General features: G+C 39.0%; 1 protein-coding gene across 1 annotated transcript in view; it reads left to right on the top strand.

Annotated features, from left to right (window-relative positions):
* C20H17orf100 (chromosome 20 C17orf100 homolog) overlaps positions 1-10,151 on the top strand; it is a 64,186-nt gene that overhangs the window by 52,110 nt on the left and 1,925 nt on the right. The window lies entirely within an intron of this gene.

Here is a 10,151-nt window from a genome sequence, read left to right as displayed (position 1 = left end):
CTCCTCCTGTGACCTCCACCTAAGGACAGGTATTCCCCCAAACCCTTCCTGTATCTTTCTTCTGTCCTCCCCCTTTGTAATTCTCATTCATCTAAACCTGGGTTTCCCTCCATCCCCCCATCCCAGGGCACTTAGCACTGTTTGTACCTATTTAATTATTGGTGTGATTTTTATTTAACGTTTGTTTTATTCATCACCATATGTCCAACCAGCACCTTTTACAGTGCCTGATCTGATGCGTGCACTCAAAACTTTTTCTCTGGGGTGTGTGAGTGAATGCAAGTAGTCAATGAAAAAAATCAATCAATAGTCAATCTAAGAAAGAAATGGAAATTTTTATTACAGCCAACCTGAGGATTAAAACCCAGGAAATAGTCTTTCAGAAAGCTCTGAGGACTGCTTTGTCTGTTAGAGGTCAAGGCATTTGAGTTTTTGAGACAAAGGGTTATACATCAAAGTAACATGTTGACGGTTCACATAGTCCAACAAGGCAAGTAGTGGGTTACAGTGACCCCTTACAGGATTGAAAGAGGAATGTTATCTCCTGAGGAGTTACCTTGCTGGCGCCAGGAGAAAGTTCCCCCCAACCTTTTTTTTTTTTTTTTGGCGAGTAGGCATTCCTGTGTCTTCTAAGGGGGTCTAGTTAATGTATAATGCAGATGCACAATGCACATTAAAGGGATGAAAGTAGTGGCTCAAACAGGCAGAGAGATAATTTTATGTTTAAAATTTTTCTTGTCCTGCCTTAAAAATAATTTTATTTCCTCTAAGTAAACCATTTCCTTACAGTAATACAACTGCTTTTATTACCCAACCGCACTTGGGTCCATTCGCCCAACACTCAGCAAAGCAAGTCTACTGACACTGGGTTTTGGTGAAGTATGGTGTTTATTGCAGGTGCCAAGCAAGGAGAATAGGCAGCTCATGCTCAAAAAGACCCAGACTCCCCAATGGCTTTTAGGGAAGAGTTTTTACAGGCAACATTTGGGGTGAGGGTTGCAGGGGACATGACTTTCTTCTGATTGGTTGTTGGTGGTGGGGTAACAAGGCGGTGTCTTGCGACTCTTAGTCGTCAACCTTCTGGTTCCAACTAGTCTGGGGTCTATGTGCTTGTGGTCAACAAGTACCCCATCCTCCACCTGGGTGGGGGCTGGGGGGGTCTTAGTTCTTGCAGAACAATTCAAAGATGTGTGTCAGATTGTATATATATCCCTCGAGGAGGAACTAGTACCCGTTTTATTGCTGACCTATTGTTTCTTGACTGCTTTTCCTCTGTTTCTGCGTTCCCTCACTTCCCTTATTAATAACTGCTTGAGTCTGCTGTTTGGAATTCAGGGAAGACCTAGGAGACCAAAGCCTTTTTCTACAAAAAAGAAATGGACACGGAGGGGCTTTTTTTACCCAGGAGGGCCCCACAGGGTCCTTCTCAGTTTCAATCCCCCTTTTCTTTGATCCTCCTCAATCCTAAGGGGAACAGGGGCAGGACAAGAAAGAGAATAAAGTTTTGGATAGAGAGGTTAACCATAAACTCAGCAGGGGAACTCGGTTTTAGGGAGACTCGACTTTAGGGGGTATACGTGGTTAGAGCATGGACTCTCGAGCTGGACTGCCTGAACGCATATCCTGCCCCTAATCCCATCCTGGCTGTGTGCCTTATCAAGTTGCCCTCTCTGAGCTTATTTTTTCACAAATAACACCAACTTTGATTTGAGAAGGTTGCTTTGAAGATTATATGAATTAATGCTCAGAAAATGCTTACCAGTGCCCTGGCATATAATCAACAATCAGTAAATATTTGCTTTTGCAATTATATGCAAAATACTCTTAGTGTCAGGAACAAAGGGGAAGGCTTCACCCAGGAGGTGGCATTTAAGCTGAGACTTCAAGTCTGAGTAAAAATTTGCCAGGCAGCAGTGGAAGGTAGTCAAAATCACCAATGAATGATAAAGTGTTCAAATCGTTGAGAAAAATCCTGAGATAATTCAGGAATACTAGAGACTAAAGTGCAGCTACACCAAAAATAAGCTAATAAATGGAAAGATTATACCAAGTTCATGGATAGGAAGACCAAACATTGTAAAGATATGCATTCCTCTCAAATTAATCTATAAATTCATTTCAATTCCAATGAAAATCCCAACAGAATTTTTATTTGACAAGCTAAATCTAAAGTTCAAACTTTTGCAAGGAGCCAAGAATAGATAAGACACTTCTGAGGAGAGGGGGGAAATTAGTCTTTTCAGAATAAGACTCACTAAGTGATAGTAACTGATGTAACCATTAACTATTGGCATGAAGATAGAAAAATAGATGAGTAGCATAAAATGAAGAGCCTAGAAGTAGACCCAGGCTTACATGGAAACTTGCTATGCAAGAGAGATTACATGGACTAACCAATGCCTACTGGCAGCTGCTAAACTAATTAGTTCTAAGCAGTAGAGGCATTTTTCTTTCACTAAATATGTTAAACACATAACGAAAGTTTGATCATAATATGTAACAAATTAATAAAGTTATTTCTGATTTTTTAATCCACGAGTCATTCACTTATTCCCAATTCTCATCAATTGAAATGGGAATTCAATTGATACGTGCAAATTTATTTACCAAAAAATACTGACAAAGTACTGATGAGGACATGTAGCAACCGGGTCTCTCATTCATTGCTGGTGGGAATATAAAATTGTGCAAACACTCTGAAAAATAGTTTGGCAGTTTCTTATAGAGTTAAACATACATTTACCATAAAACCCAGCATCACACACCTGGGTATTTATGCTAGAGAAATGAAAACTCATGTTCACACAAAAACCTATATGTGAATGTTCAGAGGAATTTTATTTACAATAGCCCCAAGGTAGAAACAATCCACATGCCCTTCAGCCGGTGAGTGGTAAAGAGGCTGCGCTTTATCCACGCAGTTGGAATACTACTCGGCAGTATAAAACAAGAAAAAAGAAAGAAAGAAAAAGAACATATTTGGATGGATCTTAAGGGCATTATGTTGAGAGTAAAAAGCCAATCACAAAATGTTACGTACGGCATTCCATTTATATAACATTGTGCAAGTGAAAAAAACTAGAGGGAGGTGGAACAGACCAGTAGATGCCAGGGGTCAGGGTTGGGGGAGAATGTGACTATAAAAAGGTGACAGCAGTTTTATATCCTAACTGTAGTGATGGACGTACTAATCTATCCACGTGATAACGTTTCATAGAACTACACCCACACACACACACACACACACACACACACACACACACACTGCATGTAAAAATCATTAAAACCAAATAAAGTGTGTAGTTGAGTTGTTAGGATCGTACCAATGTCAATTTCCTGCTTTTAATAGCATACTATGTCTATATGGAATGCTGTGTTGGGGCAGTCTGGAGAACGGTATATGGGAACTCTCTGTACTCTTTTTGCAACTCCTTATAAATCAAAATATGTTAAAATTTAAAAACGCTTTTAAAATTGCAGTAGGTAAAAAATAAACTTTAGACTAATGAATCCAATCCCTCCCAATTCATATTTTTATGGCTGATATTGTAGCAAAGAGAATGGTATTACTGTTGAGAGGGTGACATGCATAAAACATGCCTAGGAATGCAGTTGGTGAATAGTTTTTCTTAAACTTTAGATACTTTTCTTTGAGTCTATTTGTGTCTATTTGGGCAGGGTGTGTAAGTATTTCTGTGGATAGAGCAGCTACAAGGACTGGTCACTGCTACTAAAAGCAGGCATCGCTTGTTTCCAGGCTTTAACTTGGGAACACTGTTTTATTTGTAAACAAGTTTTGGTTGCTAAAAATTCAGCAACCAAAATTCAGCTTGATTCGCTCAGAGTATAGGATGTTGCCATTAGAAGAGAGTGTTGGTCAGCTTTCACTAGGTTCAGCTTGCGACAGCAAATATTTACTCCAGAGCTGCAAGTCGGCTGGGAGTCTGCGGTTTTCCAACTCTGCTGCCGGCTGTGGGTAGATTGTGGGCAGCTCCATACTCTTCTCATTTCTGAACTGTGGGTCTGCTTCACTTGCTTTCTCATTCCAAGACCCAGACTGAGAAAACGGACGCTCTCAGGACACGCTGTTCCTAAGGCGGAGAGCAGGAGCAAGAGGGCTGGTGGGACCTCGCAGCACCTCTAGAGCTTCTGCTCAGGTACAGCATACCTCATCTCTCCCCTTCCACTAGCCAAAGCAAGTCCCATGGCCAAGTCCAAAGTCAACAGGGTGGGAATTGTACTCTGTCTGCAGGGAAGGATTGCAAAGATGGGAAGGGAATTAATAATTGTGCACAAATAATCTGACCTACCACACGTGATAAATATTATTAAGTCCAGAGCATTACACTTACATCTTTTAGAAGTGATGTGTGTGGAAATGGGATCAACTTGTATGAGTTATATGAGCTTGGTTACTTGAGTTACAAGAATTCAGAAGTGAGATGGTTGTTACAGGGATATAAATTAACATAGCTCTTCAAACTGGAAAGTGAAATCAGACTTTTTTTCACAAAAAATAAATCTTATTTGGATGATTACTTTGACAATAAATACTGACTTTGCCAATTAGGTTATATAGAGGATGCTTCCCATAAGCCAACTGAGCTAAATTTGTAGCTTCAATATTTTGACACATGTATAGTTGAATCTCATGATAACAGAAAATAACTTTCCATTGTAACAGATGAGTCTTAAGAGATGCTTCTATGGTGAAAGAGGTATTTAATTATCATTTGAAAATCCTAATAAAGACTTTTTGGTGGAATTCTTGAAAGTTGAACAGGAAAATGACCCTAAAAGTCTGAGCAGCAAATGCTTTTCTGAGCCAGGTGCTTTCCAGTTCTTTGCTGTCAATGAAATTGAGTGAGAACCAAATCAGGCTGCCAAATGATACAACATCCAAAACAATTTTCTATGATAGATCATTATGCGATTTTTGGTGAATTTGGTGCAACTTGGGAAAGTTCATAGAAGTAAGAAACTCTGCTCTTAAAAATCTTCTATTCCTATTTATTTACATCAGCAAAGTTGCTCAGAGCCTACATCCATAACAGAAAATAAGGATAGAATTGATGCTGAATCTTGCCTCCACCAAGTAATAAGTAACATTCATCCATGGCTAACTGATAACAAATTAAGCCCCATCGACTTTATTGAACTGCCTTTGCAATCAAATTTCACTTTTTATATATAATAATTACTTATAAAAATCTCTTATACTTATGTTGCTTTGGTTAAGTGTATACTAATAATTGCTGTCATAACTTAAAGCAGAAGAAAATTTTAACTCTTAGAGCCTTACTTTCATAAAAATTTTAAAACATGAGTATTTCAATTTATACACATATTTTTATTGTGGAAAAATATGGTTGGGAGAGCAGTAGAAGACTTCAAATAAAAAATATATTAACAGATTTTATTAACTAAATGGAATGGAAATATAAGATAAATGAGAAAAATAACTACATAAAATTTTGGTCTGCCAAGGAAGAGTTTACTTGAGTATTTTTAAAGTGGAGGGCTTCCCTGGTGGCTCAGTGGTTAAGAATCCGCCTGCCAATGCAGGGGACACGGGTTCAAGCCCTGGTCCGCGAAGATCCCACATGCCACGGAGCAACGAAGCCCGTGCGCCACAACTACCTAAGCCCGTGCGCCTAGAGCCTGGGGTCCACAACAAGAGAAGCCACCGCAGTGAGAACCCCGCGTGCACCGCAACAAAGAGCGGCCCCCGCTCGCCGCAACTAGAGAAAGCCAGCGCGCAGCAACGAAGACCCAATGCAGCCAAAAATAAATTAAGAAAAAAAATAAAGTGGATAATAGCATGTATCAAATTACTATGATATTTAGATTCCATTGGATGCATGTTGAAAAGTGAAGTAACAATTTTATTTGTAAATGATATTTATAATAACAAGACATGACATTCTTTGCAACTATCAGTTTGAACTATATGAAATTGTTAATATTCAACCATTTTCAACCTACAAATATGGCAGATTCATATGGCTCAAACTAGTATTTAAACTTATGCTATAATAACCTAAATGAGAAAAGAACTTGAAAAAGAATAGATACATGTATATGTATAACTGATTCACTTTGCTGTACACCTGAAACTAACAAAACATTGTTAATCAACTATACTCCAATATAAAATAAAAATTTTTTAAATAATTAAAATATATATATACATAAAATTTTTTTAAATAAACTTATGATAAAAAATTTAGATGACAACTTAAAATGTGGAAAGAGATACATAATTTTTTCAAAATTACCTTAGGGAGCGCATGAGTGCACAAGAAGTTCAAAGATCATTGTCCTAGGAAAAATTATCTGCACGTATGTACAGGAGACATATAAAAGAAAGTTATGGTAATAGTGTTTGCAAGAACAAAATATATGAAAAATCCAATAACAAGAGAATAAATAAATAAATTGGGATGTTTTCATGCCAGATTTTTATATAGCAGGAAAAATGAAGGAATTAGAGGTATACACATAAATATAAATGAAGCTTATAAGTATTTGGTGAAAGCTTTATAATATTTGGTGAAAGAAGTAAGTTACAGAATGACACTTACAGAGTGATAATGCTTATAAAATTTTAAATATGCAGTATAATACTATATTTTGCTTAAGGATACAAACAGAAATAGTAAAAGTATAAAGACTAGAGGGATAAATAAACACCATATTCAGTCTGATTTTAACCTGGTAGGGAGGAGGCCTGTGATTAGAGAGGAGAGCTCCAACTATATCTGAAATGTTTTATCATTTTAACTGGGTGTGGATACAGAGATGTTTATCATATTTTCCTTTATAGTTTTTAACGTATTTTAAAAATTGCAAAATAAATGCTCATAATATTTTTAAAGCGGCCTGCATATATTTAACACTAGAAAAACATTCGTAAGACTCCAGGTATAAGATAAAGGAAAAAAAATATTTCAGACAAAGAAGAATAGCTAATGTCCCACTTATTGAATATTTAGTCTCCAAAGGTCATCTTTGGGGGCGGCGGGGGGGATAGAGGGATAGTTAGAGCAGCATAGGGACGAAAAAGGACTGGGTGTTTTTAAGTTAGGGATCTTTTTATCACTGTGTATACAAATGAGGTCTGAATGAACATGTGAACTTTGATCCCTTTTCCAAATTGATGCTGGGTCCAAAGTTTTGTGCCGTGAAATAGTAATAGTGGCCTTGATTGGCAAATCTGAAAACACAGATTCGCTGAGTGAGGATTCAGAATTTCCCCTTTGCTCTAATTATTCAGTTCCCTTCTTGCTGGATGGCAAGTCCTTTTTTGCCCCCTCTCTCTCTCTTTCAGATACATCCATCAATAGAAAAGATAAAAATATTTGTTGGGAGGGTCTTCCCTTTAGTAAAATGTGTACCTTTTATAGCACGTTGCATTTCGTTGTTAAAGATGCGGTATAGAGTTCTATACCTCTGAATTAAGTTATATAATTCTTTTTATATAAAGTTGTTCAGAATCTCCACAGTGCAGATTGTCAAGTGGATGAGGACTGGGCAGTAAGGTCACTGTAGATGGAATGGGGTTCAGCAGAGACAGAAGCCAGACTGCAGTAGGGTAAAGAAAGGATGGGAGATGACGCGTGGAAACAAGCGAGATGAGACCTCTCTTTACCGAAGTTCAATTGTAAAAAAAAAAAAAAGTGAGATTTACTTGAAAGGGCTAGAGGGTCAAAGGATTTTTTAATTTGTTTATTTGTAGTATTATATACATTTTAACTCCATTTATACAAGGTTTAACAGTATGCAAAAACAATATTATATGTTGTTTATGGGTCCAAACATAAGTAGTAAATGTTTAAAAGCCATGCAAAGGAATAATAAGCTCCAAATTTAGGAGAGTAGTTATATATGGGAAGGCAGGAAAACAGAACTGGAGGACACAGGGAACTTCAACTATTATTTCTAATATTTTCTTAAGCTGAGTAGTGGGTGAACAGATTTTTTTTTTATTTTGACATTTTAAAATATTAATAATAATGCTTTTACTTATATAAAATAAGTGAGGGGATTATTTCAAAAAATAAACAAAATTTATAGAAAGATCAAATTTTATTTAAAGTAGAAATAGGAAACTGGAAAATCAAGTCTTTGCTTAGAGAGTTCAGAAAAAAAGAAAAAACTAGAGGGATAGCAGAGAAGATATCAACAGAACCCCAGCTGTTATTTACAATATGTAAGTAAATAATCTAGTTTTGCTTAACTTCAACCAAAAAGGGAGAGAGACCGGAATATAACTTAAAAAAAAAAAAAAATCAAGAGGAATGCAACAGAAGGGAAATTGTGCAAGCAGAAGGGAAGGTTTCCCAGTATGCCTAAGTGACTTCCCTTACTATAATTCCAAAAGGTGGTTATATGGACCTAATCTGGAAGTCTGTATGTGTGGTTCTTTTCATCTGCCCTGAGGATGGTACAGACGGCCCTCCAAGTATGGGTGGAGGAGGAAGGAGACAGAGGTGGAGCTGTGGATTGTATATAAATGTAAGTGTTCTTCCAACTGTGTGCCCTAGAATTTCTTGATTACCCTGAGTATCTGGTGTTTCTTCCTGCCAAGCAGGCTACTGTTGAGGTAAAATAAGCCAGTGTGGTCTGATCTGCATTGCCTTACTTGCTCTTCCCATCAGCGGCCACACATGGAAGTGGCCCTGGAATGAAAGATAACAGAGTTCATTCTCCTAATGACATTTCCAATCTGGCTGTTGATGGTCATCATTGCGGCAACCTGTTATCTCTTTGGCTCTCCCGGCGCCCTTGTACCACTAGAAAGGGCCGAGATGGCGACAAGAAGGAACTAAAGGGACTTCCCTGGTGGCGCAGTGGTTGGGAATCCGCCTGCCAATGCAGGGGACGCGGGTTCGTTCCCTGGTCCGGGAAGATCCCACATGATGCGGAGCGGCTAGGCCCGTGTGCCACAACTACTAAGCCTGGTCTCTAGAGCCTGTGAGCCACAACTACTGAGCCCACGTGCCACAACTACTGAAGCCTGCGTGCCTAGAGCCCGTGCTCTGCAACAAGGGAAGCCACTGCAATGAGAAGCCCGCGCACCGCAACAAGGAGTAGCCCCCTCTCGCAGCAACTGGAGAAAGCTCGCGCGCAGCGACAAAGACCCAACACAACCAAAAATAAATAAAATAAAATAAAAAGAAGAAACTAAAGCAAGATGTTTGACAGCACTAAACAGATTATTTCAACAACAACCAATTAATCACCCTACCTACCGCACCTCTTCCCATCCCCCAGAGGTACACACTTGCAACAGTACTTCTAGCACTTGCTTCCAGTATTTACCTCTGTATTTCGTTTCTTTTCTTTTCTTTTCTTTTCTTTGGCCTGCGCCATGCAGCACACGGGATCTTAGTTCCCCGACCAGGGGTGGAACCCGTGCCCCCTGCAGTGGAAGCGTGGAGTCCTAAACACTGAACCACCAGGGAATTCCCCATATTTCTAAGTAAAATAAACTGCGATTTTGTGACTTCCCAAGTTTATAAAATATTTCTTGACTTCCTATCATAAAAGATGAGCATGCAGCCCTCTTACACAAATCCTACCACATCACTGCCAGCCATTTCTCCTTTCCCTCCCCATGTCTTCTCAACATTTTGTATGTCAACATTCTAACTGGTGATCATACATCGACCTGCTGGGAGGGTGGCTCATCCCTGAGTACATGAAAGCTGTTCGTCTGGGAGCCTCCAGACCTCATCCTGTGCATCTCTTCTTTGGCTGGGCCTGGTTTGTATCCTTTATGATACACTGTAATCATAAGTATAGCACTTTCCTGAGTTCCGTGAGTCATTCTAGTGGATTCTCGTACCTCAAGGAGTCGTGGGAACTCCCAGACTGATCAGAAGTGAGGGTAACCTGGGGACCCCCAAGCTTGTGGCTGGTGTCCTTAGTAGCTAGTGGGAACCCCAGGATTTGTAGCCAGTCAGGAGTGTGGGAGAGTTTGGCATCCCTGAACTTGCAACTAGTGACTGAAGTGAGGTCGGGCTCAAGGGGAATGTGCCTTTATCCGGTGAAATTTGATCTAACTCTGGTAGTTAGGCTTAGAATTGTATTGTGCGTGGATAAATACAAAAGACCATTCTTTTCCCTCTTGATTTCTTTAGAATTCC

This window comes from Balaenoptera ricei, chromosome 20 (genome assembly GCF_028023285.1).
Source record: "Balaenoptera ricei isolate mBalRic1 chromosome 20, mBalRic1.hap2, whole genome shotgun sequence".
NCBI lineage: Eukaryota > Metazoa > Chordata > Mammalia > Artiodactyla > Balaenopteridae > Balaenoptera > Balaenoptera ricei.
This window is presented reverse-complemented; position numbering and strand designations above follow the sequence as displayed.